Raw genomic sequence first — 16816 nt, forward strand, 5'->3', positions numbered from 1 at the left:
CCTCTTGATCCTTGAACTGAAATCACAAAAACTGATTGTGGAAAACATATAGAATATAGGAAACATTCAGTGAAGATCATGTACTATGGAATTCTCAGGGTTCTTTCTTCCAAACATTCATGTTAAACGGGTTACCGACAATAAGACAGACTTACTTTTAAAAAGTAAGGACACCGGGGCGCCTGGGCGGCTCAGTGGGTTAAGCCTCTGCCTTTGGCTCAGGTCATGATCCCAGAGTCCTGGGTTCAAGCCCCACATTGGGCTCTCTGCTCAGCGGGGAGCCTGCTTGCCCCCCACCCCCACCGCCTGCCTCTGTGCCTACTTGTGATCTCTATCAAAAAAATAAATAAATAAATAAAATCTTTAAAAAAAAAAAAAAAAGTAAGGACACCAATGCTTCCCTTCTCCCATGGTCCATTCCCCTTCCTTGATATGACAGGCTTGTGCTTTATGGGATTTAATGACTTCATTTCAGCCTCTTAAATGCTAAGTATTGTGAACAACCACTCCAACCATATCAGTGCTAATAACTTAGTATAAACATAACCAAACACTTAAGTATCTACGTGAGTTACTTTTTATTTGAAGAATTCTTTCCATATGTAAACCATCACTATGACACCCATAGTTTTTTTGTTTTGTTTTGTTTTGTTTGTTTTTCATTTTCAGTGATTAGTTCTTAAATTTAATAGCGCTCTTTTTAGAAAATTTCAATGGAAGGACGCCTGGATGGCTCAGTGGGTTAAGCATCTGCCTTGGACTCAGGTCTTGATCCTGGAGCCCTGGGATCGAGCCCCGTGTCAGGCTTCCTGCTCAACCAGGAGTCTGCTTCTCCCTCTCTCCCTGCCTGTCCCCTGCTCACTCTCTCTCTCTCTCTCTCTCTCTCACTCGCTTGCTCCCACTATCTTTTCCTCAAATAAATGAAATCTTAAAAAAAATTTTCAATGGAATCTTGGGACAGGAGTAATTGTGAGAGCTTAAGACATTATGTGCATCTTGCTGAATTTAATGATTTGTTGCTCTGAAGTTCAAACAAGCGAGTCGAACTCTAAATGCCCTCACATGCCATGGGTTCCTAGTCCTGACAGTTCAGGAAAGGTTAGAGCAGTAAGAAGGGGTGACAGACTTTACTGTCGATTACAAATTGCTTCCGATAGCCGAAGTGGAGAGCAAAGTTGTACAAGAGCAATATTCAACACGTACGGCATACTTCATTATTGAGGCTGTCTTTCGGGCCTAGATCTTTGATTCTACCTGACATTTCAGCCACAAATTGGTCAAACTGGCCAGAGGACACGGCTAGATGATCCCAAGTAAAATGGACAGCGTTTTCCCGTGAAGCACTGCTGTATAAGTCATTAGGTTATAGGGTGTTGAGGACTCCTTATACACTCTCAGGGTGTTGAGAGTAAAGCAACTGGCCGACAGAACATAAATCTGGCTATCTTTAGCAACTACACTTTTATAATTCATTTGGATTAAAATAACATGAACATGTTACTTCGGGTAATACAGTGTATCATTTCAGGGACATTTGTAGGGTGACCTGAAAAACCTTACCTGCTACCTCCATGACAGAACAGGTTTTAAACTACAGATGGATTGAGAAATGAACTTTGGAAGGCTCATCAGTGACTGAAGGCTAACATTCCCCTTTATCCCAACCCATGGAGCTGCCCACCTACAACTGCAACTTGGCCAAGGAGGTGCCCTTGAATGTTTAAGGAGACTTAAACATTAGCTTACTATTTAATGTGCCAAAGAGATTGCTATCTCCTGCAGGTATGCTGCTCCAGCAACCCTTGAGATGCAGGAGGGAAGGGTAGAACTTTTATTAAGAAGTGCAGGCAAACAAACATGGCTGTTACTTGGGAAGTCATGCATGGCAACTGCATAGAGTTAATGAAACTAAGCGATGTTAGCCCTCTACCAACTTCCCTAGCTCTTACGAATGATTAAGCCATCTCAAATTCTCTTGTTCACATTGTTTTAAAGATTCTATTTATTTATTTTGAGAGAGAGAGAGAGAGAGCATGAGCAGGGGCAGGGAGAGAGGCAGAAGGAGAGGGAGAAGCAGACTCCCCAGTGAGCAGGGAGCCAGAAGCAAGGCTCCATCCCAGGACCCCGGGATCATGACCTGAGCTGAAGGCAGATGCCCAACCGGACTGAGCCACCCAGGTGCCCCCTTGTTTGCATTGTTTTAAAGGAGATGCCCCATTGAGTCCTAGTTGGTCACCACTTCTCCAATTCCTGTAGCCCCGCCCCCTTTCATTGTGGGATGACCACCTACTTCTCTATTTCTTGCACCTGTCTGGGGAGCTCCCTGAAGGCAGGGCTGGTATCTTATTTGACTTTGTTATCTTGGCTCACCATAAGCACCTACTAAATGTCTGTTGAATAAAGAAACTGATGGAGGCAAGTAAGGAAAGTGAATATCCGTAAGCAGAAGGCAGGCTAAACAGTTGTCTTCCTGTGGTTTTAAAAATGCATATTCTATTAGAGAAAGCTGTGAACAAAACAGTCAAGACAAAATAATGTTCCCGCATTCTTCACATGCAATTGGTCTATTAGCATGCTTTAGCTATCTACTCTTGTTTAATGCTCCAAGATACTACAAAACTACTCAAGATGTTTGCAACCTGTCCTTTGAATTTAGCTGAAAGTCAAACAGAAAGGTTTTTTCCCCCCCCAGAAACTGTTTTTACTTGTTACAATTTTGCAATCAAATAATACCCATCAGACACAAACAGTCCTTTGACAAACCCGCAATTTATAGGTAAAAGTAATGTTTGGAAAAAAAATGTAAATTGCCCCAAACTAAATTTAGCTACATTTCAATGTTTTATTATGAAAATTTCCAATAAACACGAAAGAGAAAATAGTACAATAAACACTCATAAACCCACCATCCAGACTGTATGTTGATCAGGATTTCCCTGCAAACTACTTCATCTCTTCTCCCTTTTCTGTCACTTTCTCTCCTGAATTACTTTATTTATTTTTTTAAAGATTTTATTTATTTGACAGAGAGAGATCACAAGTAGGCAGAGGCAGGCAGAGAGAGGGGGAAGCAGGCTCCCTGCTGAGCAGAGAGCCCAATGCAGGGCTCTCTGGAGATCATGACTCAAGCCGAAGGCAGAGGCTTAACCCACTGAGCCACCCAGGTGCCCCTCTCCTGAATTACTTTAAAGCAAACCCAGACAGACATCTCATGAATTTGCCCTACATAGCTTTCTTAAGAAATGAGTTCATTTTCTGGAATTACCTCTATTCTATTCTCAAATCCGGCATAAGCTAGATTCTAATTGATCTTTTTTTCAAGTACCAATGCCTATGAGTCACTTAAACGCCCAAGGGTGCCCAATCCTGTGTCATTTCCTGGAGGGATATCAAATACTTCCATTTAAAGTAAACGTTTCCTCTTTTTGTACTTAAGAGAGAGAGAGAGAGAGAGGTAAGACCTTAAAGTAATGGCTATTTAAAAATAAGTTAGTAACTTTTCCAATAATGGAAACATTCAATTCAATTTAGTCAGACTGAAGACATTCTTTACATTCTTAAGTCAAGAGTTTTACAGATATTTTACATATGTCCTAATCATATTCTAAAAGCCCCTTTCCCCTTGACAAATATTAAATCAAAGCCAAAGATAAAATAACAAAGTGATACCTCTCCTTCTCCCACCAATAGCCAAGTTTGTGTGAACTCCTTGGATGGAAACAGCACACTCCCCCTTTACAACGGTCTGAGCCTGTCTGTATTTCCTAAGTGAACACTGATACTTTCCCCCAAAATCTGAATAATTCATGAGAAAATACATTTGCTGCTAATGAAATTAATTAACCTTCACATCGGAGGGGTATTTCATTGTCCTTTCTATGAAAATTAACATTGAAGCCAAGGGCAACCTTCAGGTGTGTGCGTATGCGTCTATATGTGGTACACACACACACACACACACATACACACACATCACAAGGCAAGATCAGACTAGTTAACACACTTCAATTCAAAACAAAATATCTGTCACTGAAAGTACCTCCTGCAATGTTCTCAAATTGAGAAAACACTTCTTACTGCAGAAGCATATCAGAGTCGAATATCTAGCTCTGCTGAAAAAGGGAGAGAGAAAACGCATGTGATCACCAATGGATGGAAATCCCTGACAAGTCTGTGGGCACTGGAAATCACCATCGCTCCCACATTATAGTAACAGCACCCAAGTTTCAACACCAGTGATTTTCATGCACCTTGTAAAATATAAATACACAGTAACATGACGTTTGTCACAAGTCATTTCATAAGAGCAGAATACTGGTCTAACCATAACCAATTCTGTCATGACAGCTACCTCATCTTTTCCACAGAATTTTGAAGAATCATTTATGGATCAAAGGCATCAAAGACATCCACTCCCCACACCCCCAATCCATAAAGTAATAGTTTCTGTCATTTAAACCTCCGAGCCTCTAACGTGACAGATACAGGTATATAATTAAGATCTCAAAACCGATTTTTAAGCAAGTACAAAGTCCTTAGAATATTCCCCAAATAACGAAAAGGCAGAATATAAAGACAAAATTTTAGATTTGAAAAACCTCAAATATTTTCTCTCGTACTTGGTCGTCCTCCAGTAAGGAAGCTTTAGAATGCATCTCCAAATGCTTAACTATCCAAACACAGAGTAAGAATCTCAAACTTTTGAAATAAATTTCTGCTTAAATATTCAGTCATCGAGAAGTTAGAGCCTAACAAAATAGTATTAAAATAGTTACCCTTCTGCGACGAGAGCAAACCTGTTTCTTTCTCTCTCGCAGCACTAATAGAAGGAACCTCCCACGCCCAGAAAGCCAATCTGGAAACCCAACATTCTTCTTACAATTGCAACTTTGGAGAGCAAGTCACAACACTTCCTGCTAGAAAAAGAGAACACCCTGACAAAGGAATGATACAATGCTTACGAATCCCCTTCCGGACAGCCTTGTGGGATTCTGCCAAATATTAATAAATTCTAACTTTACGAGGTTTAGCAAAAAGTTAAATTTTTTTTTTTTTTTTAATTCCAGCTCTGCTGAAATCCTGCAAGAACACAGGGGAATTTAAAAGTTGGTTCAGGTCAAATAGCTACAACCCACATACCTATTTAGAGCTTGAACATTAGCCAAGTAACCTGCTTATTTTAGAACACCTGGAACCAGCTTCTCCCCAGTGCCCAAGTCACTTGTCCACAGGAAAGTACAGTACTTCGAAAGGCAAACGAACGGTTCTCAGACGACTTGCGTTCTCTATTGTTCATTTCAGTCTATACCTATTCGTGCCTTCATACAACATTTACGCTCCATATGCTAAGTGTTGTACCATTTATTGCCAAGGACCTAGGTCTTGTTTTCTTTCAAAAAGGTCAGCTATTGAGTGTGGGAACCGTATTTTCCACAGGCATGGCACAGGGGGGAGTAAGCCAATACTCGGCTGAACAGAATAACTTTCTATTCAGGGGCGGTCCCACAGAGTAGAGAAGGGCTGTGTGAGTCCTTGGGCAAGCTGCTTATGCTCCTGAGCCTCTGTTTTCTCATGCAGGGATGATAACGGTGATGGCTTCGGGTAATAGTCACTGTTTTCTACGTTGTTGGAATGGTTAAGTAAGTGATGCAGTATGCGTTCACAGCTGAGATCATATCCTTGCACATGAAAGGCGTTCAGGATGTGATAACGGGTAGTCTTCCTATTGAAATTTGCCTTTAAACCAATGGAGCCATTCCAGTCTGTCAATTGCTAAATTAAGCAACTGGTTCTCTGCGAGTGCCTTTTCAGGGTGAGAACAGAAAAGCCATAGGGGTACTGTGCTAAGCTCAAGAGACCACTTCTAGGGATGCCTGGGTGGCTCAGTCGCTTGGGCATCTGCTTTCGGCTTGTGTCATGACCCCAAGGTCCTGGGGTCAAGTCCCACATTGGGCTCCTTGCTCAGTGGGGAGCCTGCTTCTCCCTCTCCCTGCAGCTCTCCCTGCCTATGCTCTCTCTCTCTCTTTCTCTCTGACAAATTAAAAAAATAAAAATCTTAAAAAAAAAAAAAAAAGGAGACCATTTCTAATACTGACATGGGGCAAGTTGATCATCTGAAAGGAAAGGGAGCACAGGGCAAGTGTCAGGGTCTTAGGAGTCTGCCAGATGTGAATTCTGTGTGACCTCACACCACTGCTTAGCTTCTCTGAGCCCTAGGTTCGTACCTGTATAGATCGAGCTCATTCCATGTACTTCACAGGGTTACTGTAATGAAGGAGATGACAGAAGTACGCAAGTGTGTCTGGCTCTGACGAGGTGCTAAGTGGCAGACATTATTATAATCTTTCTGGGATATAATACATGTAATACCGTCTGCCCTATTTACCTAATATGAACGAAGTGAGATCAGAGACACTCCAGCCCTTTATAAATAATCCAAAGCAAACCAAAGAATTTTCTGACAACATACTGAACTCTCAAAACAAGGAGGCGACTCCGACTGCACTCGCTTGTAAAAAGGTTCAGGGTAGTCCATGTTCGGAGGCAGATGGTCTTCCTGTCCTCATCACTGACCACCACTAGCAGACCCTGGATTACATGTTGTCTCCTTAATGGAAACACTTTATTTCGTCAATCACAAAAACTGCATGAAGTAGCAAAAGGCACCAAATCCGGAACAGAAGGAATATAGCGGCAGGAGCCAAAGGATGTGTTTTTCTATCTGTCTCCAGGGCTGACTCACTACCTGAAGCCCCTTCAACCTTCCGGAGTCTCGATTTCTCCATTTGTGAAAATAAGCACAGCACTACCCACCTGCGGCCTGCCAGGGAACACAGGACACGGTAAGGACGTCTTGAACACTTGGAGCTGACCAGCAGGAAGGAGACACTCGGATGTGTCACCATGTGTTTTACAGACAGAGAAAACCGGGGTGCAAACAGGTGCCTTAGGCAAGATGACAGTATCCGCCTTAGACCTGAAACAGTGGGTTTTCCCAGCCTTCGCTTTTCTGTGCCACACTTGTCACTCCCAACCACTTGGATGGGTCTGTCTCAAGACAGACCTCAGGACTGTCTCTGGACCTCTGGACCTCTTCAATAATAATGCTCCCTGGAATCCACTTGTCTTGACCTGCCCGTCCATGGCCATCTGGAGGGAATGTGTCTCCTTCCTACCTTTGTGAACTCTAAGGCTCATCTGTGATCCCAGGGTCATCCCGTCAACACCCAGCCTCTGGTTTTAAAGTCTATCGACAACATCACAGGACTCATGTGGACTGCAAAACCTCGTGAGGTCATGAAAGCTCCAGGGATGGATGGATGGATGGATACTCCCTTCAGAAAGGCACATCTTCTCCCCAGGAACCATGAGGCCATTTTCTGAAAGACTGTTCTACTGCATCAGCAGTTGAACCAGTTTCTGTCTGCGGCCCATTTTGTAACCTCAGTGTCTCACCCTCTGAGGTATGTGTGGGTGTGCAGGGCTGGGGTGGGGTGAAGTGGGGTGGGGGGCGGGGCGTGCTAGTGCGTGTGCCCGTGTGTGACTCTTGTGTGGGAACAGACGCTCTGTTCGTACTGTGGGTAGTGAAAGTCAGGGTGAGAACAGAAAATGGCGGCAGGCATTGTGGAAGACATTTCATGTCTTCTCTAAGCAGGCCACACATTGAAAACCACTTTGGCGCTGCATTCCAAATTCATCATGATGAACATCTGGATGGTACAACCAGATCCATAAAGTGAAAAGTTCACACATGCACACCTTGGGAGACACACACACACACACACACACACACCCCTAAGGGTGGAAAGGAAGGGAAGAGGCACACCCGAAGTTGCCTGAGAGTTTCACAGACGTATCAGGGTAACTCTCATTCAAACGTCATGTTCTCCACCGCACCCAGTACCGAGAATATTCTTTCCATGTGTGACATAAACCCTGGAGGCCTCTCCCACCGTGCTTAGACACACCTCAGTAACACTGACCTATTGTCCTCTAACACAACAGGATTTTACCCATCTGCGCGCCTTATAAGGCAAACAAACAAACAGTAACACTCACACTGCAGCATCGAGGCAAAGGGATCGTACATAAATCATAGGCAGGGAACTGCTACTGTATTTTGGACTATACTGGAAAGTTTAGGAAATTTATACTAGGAGTAATATTAGGTACACGAGCTTCCGGCAGCACGGATGTGTCCGCTTTAATAAGCAAGCGTGTCTGGTTTATGTTATCATTCTTTTCATATTTGAGGCGGAAATCAGCCACAAATACATCTTAATTATTTCAGTATTCCAAGGGATGTCTCCTCAACAGTAAGGATTTATTACCTCTGCATCTGTGTAACAAAGTAATCAAAATCTTAAAATAGGATGTCTTATTACACATTAAATTATATACTTTGTCTTAATGCACTAAAACAAAAGGCTGCAATAAGTAGAAGGTAGTTTTAAGCATTTGATCCTCCAAAAATAGCTGAACTATAGACAGGGCAAGGAACTGATTTAAAAGGCATCTGTTGTGACTACAGTTAACAATACTGAACTGTATATCTGAAGTTTGCCAAGAGAATAAATTCTAAAAGGACTTATCATAAGAAAATCTCCATGTGAGGTGTTGGATGTTTACTAGCCTTTTTGTGGTGATCATTTCACAATATATACATATATCGAATCATTATGTGGTACCCCTGAAATTAATGCAATGTTGTTGCCAATTACATCTCAAGAACACTGGGGGTGGGGGGAGCCATCTGTGTTCTATTCATAGCTAGTAAAACCATACAAAGGAACAGCTCAGATGCTATCCACCTTTCTATCCCGAGGGTCTCTCATTCAAAAAAAGAAAGAAGAAAAGGAAACAGGAGAGAAAAAAGGAAAGGACCAGAAACAACAAAAGCTCAGCTCAACAATTCCTACATTTTTGGGTCAGGACATGAGGACCCCAAAGAGTTTTTTGATCTGAGGGTTAGATCTACCAAGCCATCCATCATATCAGGAACTACAACTGGGAAAAAATTTTAAGTTATAAATAAATGTTAACATAAGTAACTTCTTTAATGAAATCCAGTAGATCCCCCCGCCCCCGCCACTGCCACCGCCACCGCCCCAAATGAGTGGAGAGTATATTGTTTACATTCTTGCAAACTGCTTTATCATTTAACTTAAAGACGAGTGGATTTTCACATCTGCCTCACTCAATGCTGTTTTAGGTTTAAGTGTATTCAGAAAATAAGGCCTTGCACAGATACATTGTTGAAAGAAGTATCTTAAGAGCCCTTTCAGATAATTATGGATATTCTTCCTTATAATGCTACACCAAAACTTGAGAAGTGGTAGTTTCTTAAATGTTAATTGCAGTGTGGAATTTGATACCATCCAGATGAATTTTTCCTACTCTGTTACATTAAAATCCATGCTCTCTCTGTTGCACATTAAATGGGCCTCTTGCTATTTTATCATCATGCATGGGTCATTTGGAACAATATTGTTTGACTAATGCAGATCTTCCAAATGTTGTTCCACTTCATTTTACTATATGTAACAAAACACTTTCACTAAAAACACCACTGATCTCAGAAAAATCTAAGTATTGACACTCAGCGGCTGAGGCAAGTTTTCAAAATTTTGAATTTTTGCTCGAGAGCTCTAATTTTATCTTTGGCAACAAATACTCTCAGTTGTTTGCCTGGTAATAACAGGCCCACTTGGTTCATTTTTAGAAGTTTTTAAGTAATCTCTATACCCAATGTGGGTTTGAACTCGTGACCCAGAGATCAAGAGTTGTGTGCTCTCCCAACCGAGCCAGTGAAGCGCCCCTTGCTTGGCTCATTTGTGATAAAATATCTGCCACATACTCACGTCTGAACAATCAGTTAACATGTCATTCCATCTTTCGAGTAAAAATGGTTTTCTGGGGCGCCTGGGTGGCTCAGTGGGTTAAGCCTCTGCCTTCGGCTCAGGTCATGATCCCAGGGTCCTGGGATCGAGTCCCACATAGGGCTCTCTGCTCTCTCTGCTTCCTCCTCTCTCTCTGCCTGCCTCTCTGCTTACTTGTGATCTCTCTCTGTCAAATAAATAAATAAAATCTTTAAAAAAAAGATGGTTTTCTGTTTTGAAAAGATGCGGCTAATTTAGCTTGCAGCTCTAACAACCACACGCATACTTTTCCTCAGGACAAGGGTACGCAAGAAAAGCCGTATGTATCCTTCCCATCTCATCACACAGAATTTAAAAGGTGTATGCCCAAGAGTTCAGAGTTAATAAAATTAGTTTTTCCTGCTTCATGAACGACATTCATAAATGAAACCCATGTCATAGGTCTTTAAGGGTATGGAGTTGAATACAGTGACCACTCACAGAGGGTCCTGCCACTGCCTCGCGTCTTGCTAAGGTGCTAGTTCTACCACCGGGGCTTGGTACCACTGCTGCAAACGTCAACACCGACAAAAAAGCAAGTAACATCTTAGTGTCAGTATGCAAGTAATTTTGATCCCCAAGGGCCTGTAGGCCAACATGTTTTTTGAGAACTGGTACTTTATTTAGTAACATTTATCATGGAGTCGTTGAATTTTAGAGACAAAACATATAAAGTGTGCACTTTCAAAAAGTATTTATTTTAGAGGGAGAGAGAGTGTGCATGAGCAGGAAGGGCAGAGGGAGAGGGAGAGAGAATCTGAAGAAGACTCTGCACTGTGTGTGGAGCCTGATGTGGGGCTCGATCTTACAACCCTGAGATCACGCTGTGAGCTTAAACTGAGAGTCAGACACTTAACGGACGACTGGGCTGCCCAGGCACCCCAGATGTGTAGGTTTTGACATGAAATTTCAAAACTGAGAATACAATTGCCAGAATTGCATGGAGCAGTTTCCATGTGAGTTCGGTGGCTGTTGAATTAAGAAAAGGAAAACGAGGGGCGCCTGGGTGGCTCAGTGGGTTAAAGCCGCTGCCTTCGGCTCAGGTTATGATCTCAGGGTCCTGGGATCGAGTCCCACATCGGGCTCTCTGCTCAGCTCTCTCTCTGCTTCCTCCTCTCTCTCTCTGCCTGCCTCTCTGCCTACTTGTGCTCTCTCTCTGTCAAATAAATAAATAAAATCTTTTAAAAAACAAAAAGAAGAAAAGAAAAACGAATGCATTGATATCGGTTCTGAGGGGATCATTCCATAGCTTACCCATTCCAAGGCACATTTGGCAGAATCAGGTTCATGTCTGTAAGACATGAATTTATCATGATAGTGTAGTTGAGAAACTTCTAATAAATTTTTTTAAAAGATTAGGAATGGCAATATATCTGTTACAACACTGTTACAAAATCCCCAGTTCATTGGTGGTACATCAGATTTTTTTCCTGATAAACAGTGTTTCTCTGACATAAGCTAAAACAGAAAGCAAGGGTTTGAAAGTTAAATTTCTGTGAAATGCAGAAATATTAAAATAAAAATATTAAAAACTGGGGTGCCTGGGTGGCTCAGTGGGTTAAGCCATTGCCTTTGGCTTAGGTCATGATCTCAGGGTCCTGGGATTAAGGCCTTCATCGGGCTCTCTGCTCAGCAGCGAGCCTGCTTCCCCTCCCCCTCCTCTGCCTGCCTCTCTGACTACTTGTGATCTCTCTCTCTCTGTCAAATAAATAAATAAAATCCTTAAAAAAAAAGTTATAAAATATTAAAAACTTCCTGCCCAGCTCAGTCAATGGAGCATGTGACTCTTGATCTTGAGGTCGTGAGTTCAAGCCCCACATTGGGCTTAGAGCTTATTATTTTTTCTTTACAATAATCTTTTATTATTTACTTATGGATAAATCTCATTTTTTATTAATTATTTTTATTAACATATAATGTATTACTTGCCCCAGGGGTACAGGTCTGTGAATCATCAGGCTTATACACTTCATAGCACTCACCATAGCACATACCCTCCCCGGTGTCCATAACCCAACCGTCCTATCTGTACCTCCTACCCCCCCGGCAACCCTCAGTTTGTTTCATGAGATTAAGAGTCTCTTATGGTTTGTCTCCCTCCCGATCCCATCTGGTTTCATTTTTTCCTTCCCTACCCTCCAAACCCCCAACTCTGCCTCTCAAATTCTCCGTATCAGGGAGATCATATGATAATTGTCTTTCTCTGATTGACTTTAAAAAAATAGAAATAGAATATTAAAAAACTAGTTGTGCTGTGGGGCGCCTGGGTGGTTCAATGGGTTAAGCTTCTGGTTTAGACTCAGGTTGTGATCTCCTGTATGGGGATGGAGGCTCATGTCCCAGGGCTCCACGCTCAGCAGAGGGTCTGCTTCTACTTCTCTTGCCGCCCCTTCCCCCCACTCGCATGTTCTCTCTCTCTCTCTGTGTCAAATAAACAGATCAATGAATAAATAAATAAATAAAATCAACTAAAACTAGGTGTGTTATAATACTTATGAGTAATACATGGGGTATTTTAAAGCAAATCCCAAACAACAAATAAAAAGGAAGGGGAGCAAAAGGATGGAGATAAGAACATCAAATATTGGTAATTGTTGAAGCCTGGGGGTGGGGGGGCGGAATTCACTATGCTATTTTACATTGTATGTTTGAGAATTTCCATCAAAATATGTTTTTAAAAATTCCATGCACTTGTAAGAGAATATTCAGTACACCGGCAAGCACAAATAAAATTCCTGGCTCACAGTCATTCACAGAGACAAACACTGAATGAGTGTGCATTCGGTAAAAGGCGCTGCACTAGAAGGCTCAGGAAACATAAAGGTTATTAAGATGTTTCTATCCACACTCAAAGGGCTCACTCAGAGCATCTGCATCCATATATGTCATGAATTCCCTAAAATGGGTACAAAATGGATATAATGCCTCTGCCCCGATGGTCTTTAGAGGCACCTACACTACGCAAAGCCAGTCATCACAACGCAATTTTCAGAAAAGAGAAAGGACAAAGGGCAGGAAAAGAAAATACAAAAAAGAAACTAAGAAGCTAGGAGACGAGAAAGTCTCTCTGGAGTTCTTCTCTAAAAGGAAATGAACAAGGGATGTGAGCAAACATGGGCATGACCGTGTCATGTTTCCACCACAAGCCATCATCTTATTTCGCTGCAGGACAGGAACCATCATGTCATATCCTTTGAGTCAGCGCTTGTACTACTCACATAGGCAAAAATAACTAAGCAATGCATTCATTTTCCACGGAGAACACTAAGTATTCTAGAATCCTTCAAAGGACTGAAGGCAACATTTATGAATGCCAAACGTGAGGGCTACCATGTCCCTTTCACCACGTCCCTCCACACGACTTCGGCCCATCCTGAAGAATAAATCCACACGGTAAATTAGTAACATTCCTCAGTTACTCAAAGCATCTGATGATAACATTAATAAATGAAAACTAAAAGTGGCAAGCAAAAAGCCAATTATTTCCTTATCAGGCTCCAGCTTCTTGCCATAGAGTCCGAACAAATGGTCAGTTTTTCCCTATTCCCACTTCAGATAAAATGTGTCAGTGTTTTCAAGACTCCTGCAATGAAAGTCTTGAAAAGCTGAGAGCATGAAGTGATTTAAAATTGCTCTACTGCTTCAGTATTTAATAATTGTTAAGCTCTAGGAAGGCATTGATTTGTCTGCTTCGTTTACCAATCTATCTCAAGCATCTAGAACACTGCTTGGCACACATAATATATGATAACGACATTGCATCCAAAAGGAATTAAACTCATGTGCTATAGGGGTTTATCACATAACCAAGAACAAACTCTGAGCGCTTGTAATGCAAACCAAACACATACACATGTAAGAGGCATCCACTCCCATCACATTGGGTGACTCTACAAAATAAAAGAATTCCTGAGAGGTAATCTGGCAAAACAAATGGTAGGTGACATCTTCCTAGGGGCACCGAATCCACAATCATATCTGAATGAAATATGAAGGGAAGGATTCTTAAATTCTCTGCTTCTAGAAAATTCGGGTCCTTCAGAGAAAAGCAGCGGAACACAAAGTAGAAAGAACTTTGAATTTTATCAACTTTCCCCTCAAATTTACCACACAAAGAAAGAAAGAAAAATCTCACTTAGCTGTCAAGACCCCACCGCTGATAGTTTTCTAAACTTTAAAACAAGTACTTTTCGACCTCACAAGGAATACCGAAACCTTCCAAAGAAAGAGCAGCTTTAGCATTTCCTGCCGGCCTGCCCTAGTCCCAGATTAACCTTGTCAGTTCTTAGGAAGACATATAAAACCCCTTTAAATGACTAATTCAGATGAAGTGGTAACATGAAGCCATAGTTTATAAGACGCTCGTTTCTACTTGTTACCAGATGTTGCCATCACTTCAAAGTGTTAAATGCATTCATGAAGGGGCTCAGATATATTTGCATGTGAAATATTTTCTGACTGCTACTATTACTGTGGAGACATGTTCCCAGGGAAAAACTGTTGCCTCATTGTCTAATAAAACATCTTTAAGATTGCCAGTCTTAAAAAAAATAAAAATTAAAAAAAGAAAGGATTGCCAGTATTCACTTTAAGAACCACCAAGTACTCTAAGTGAATCTCCCTTCCACGTAATTCTTGCAAGCACCTATATACACAGTTTCAAAACACAACACAAATTAATCCATTTCATTGGGAGTTTGTTATGAACAGCCAGCTTAAAGGTCTAGGTTACAAATCCAAATTTTTGTGTATGTATACTTTTGGAATATTTTAAGCAAGTACATAGTCCCCAGCTTTATCCCAGGTTAGGGCTCCTTTCCTAGGTATCGTTCAACAACTGCACGAAGTTTTCTGCTTCTATCCATTCTTTTATGATTACTTTCTTTGGTTATGTTGCCGTTAATTTTTATTAGCTTAATTAAAAGATTTTTTTTGCATCTCCAGAGAGAGTTTAATTCGACAACAATGGTTGCTGTTTTCCACACATAATGGTCATTTGTTAAATTTAGCCCAACAAAGAATCCTGAACACAATGTAGGGTTATCCTTAAGACTGGCCGCAAAAATACTGTGGTCTAATAAAATGTTATCTTCCCTTACTATTCAAACTTGTGGGCGATGCCCCATAAATGTTATTAATTATATTTTTGCTGAGATGCCCCAATTTTATTTCTCTGAGGACGAAGCTGAACCCATGAGCATTACACTATGTGGGCTCCGGTTTTTAGAGACAAAATTATAACTGACCAGAGTGCTGCTTGCTCAATATTTTATTTGGCAATCTGTTAGCTGGTACAACTAAAAAAGTCTCATTATAATTCTGCCACAAAGCAAATGGCTTGTATGGCTTTCGCTTGCTAAAAATCATATTGTTAGCAAAAAGTCACCCACACCAGGGTAACTTCTTCCCTCTCTCAGTCTGTCCCTCTCCCTGGTACTACGCTAACTTCGGAAGTTGGCTAAAGCCTCTAGCAGCGTTCTTTCGATGGGGTAGACTGTCACAGGCTTAAGGATTCTGAGAATTCACCACTTTAAAGAATGCACTTTTAAGTCTCTCATTAGACCGGAATACAAACAAGCGCAGATAACCCGTATGTGAAAAAAGAAACCGGAATATCCATTTATGATGGGTGCCATTTCATTGCATTCTTCCTTAAATCACACGTTTTATCGATTATGGGGAAGGGTATGGTGCCTGAAACAAAGTTAGGTGTAGCGGACGGGGGACTAAAACTATGAGCCATAGGTTCTAACTTAGGCTCTAATGAATTAACTTAGTATTCATTATTGAGAAGTTAATTCTGCTAACTGTATTTAAGATAGAATAATTGGACTGTGATTTTCAAATTCCTATCTAAGCCTAACCCCTTAATACCACATACATAATGTTATAGGCCACCAAGTGATATATTTTGTTAAAGCGATAAAAGCTGATCTAGAATAGAAACAGGATGGGAAAGATCGCCGGAGGATTTTTGGTGTCTCCACCCTGAATCAGTAAGCAGAAAGAAGGGTGGAAAAGCTTTATCTTGAGAAAGCAAGACAGAAATGAATGCATGATCTCATTCACTTTCCTTCATCCAAAAGCAACAAGGTGACATTTTCTCTTCCATTCGTCTTCAGCCCTAATCAACAGTCTCCCCACCCCCCCTTTTTTTTACACCTAAGAATAAGTTTCCAAGTGTCCTATTTGAATTAAGAGGTCTACCAGATTCCATTTGTAAGTTTTAAAATTTGATTTTGCAGAATCAAACATCAAAGCATGAGAATGCACAAAATCTTCCATTTAAAACTTTTTGATTTATTATTCGTGAACAACAAACATATCTCAAACTTCAAAACCCTAAATCCCAATGCTTTAGTGGCATATTCTATCTTGCTATTTGAGGAAATGCATTTGTTTAAAACAACCGGAGAGGTAAACCATAATTTCCTTAAGGCAGAACAATAGGTTTAGGAATCTTGTACACAAAAATCTAATGCAGGGTTGGGAGGCTGGGGTGAGGTCTTAAAAATTCTGGAAGTAAGCCATCAAAAAAGTTTTAAATTAAAAAATGGATCAATCATTTAGATCCTGAAAGTCATGTATCTAAATCAAGAACGTGACACTCCTTTGAAAAAAAGGAAACTTCCAAATTTGGTAATTAAAAAAAGGCATTCAAGTTATGTCTGAAGAGAAATGACCAATTAATAGTCATTCAATGATTTAAAAATCATAGCAGTTGGGGTGCCTGGCTCGCTCTGGATCCCAGGGTCATGAGTTTGAGCCCCACAATGGGTGTGGAGATTGCTTAAATAAATAAACCTCTAAAAAAGGGAAACAAAAAATAAAAATCATAAAAATTGGGACCACCATAGAAAATAAGACCTAGTGTGAGACCAAAGAAAACATTAAATTGT

General features: G+C 41.0%; 1 protein-coding gene across 6 annotated transcripts in view; it reads right to left on the reverse strand.

Moving 5' to 3' along the window:
- Nucleotides 1-16816, reverse strand: part of PLS3 (plastin 3) — an 85237-nt gene that overhangs the window by 50903 nt on the left and 17518 nt on the right. The window contains exon 1 of one of the 6 annotated variants that reach the window (XM_082716347.1): nucleotides 4776-4880. The exons of the other annotated variants lie outside the window; for them this stretch is intronic. The gene's annotated coding sequence lies outside the window, so the exon portion shown is untranslated. Of the gene's footprint in view, nucleotides 1-4775; nucleotides 4881-16816 lie in introns of those variants that run through there. 6 annotated transcript variants of the gene reach the window in all.

Source organism: Mustela nivalis (assembly GCF_964662115.1).
Source record: "Mustela nivalis genome assembly, chromosome: X".
In the NCBI taxonomy this organism is placed as follows: domain Eukaryota; kingdom Metazoa; phylum Chordata; class Mammalia; order Carnivora; family Mustelidae; genus Mustela; species Mustela nivalis.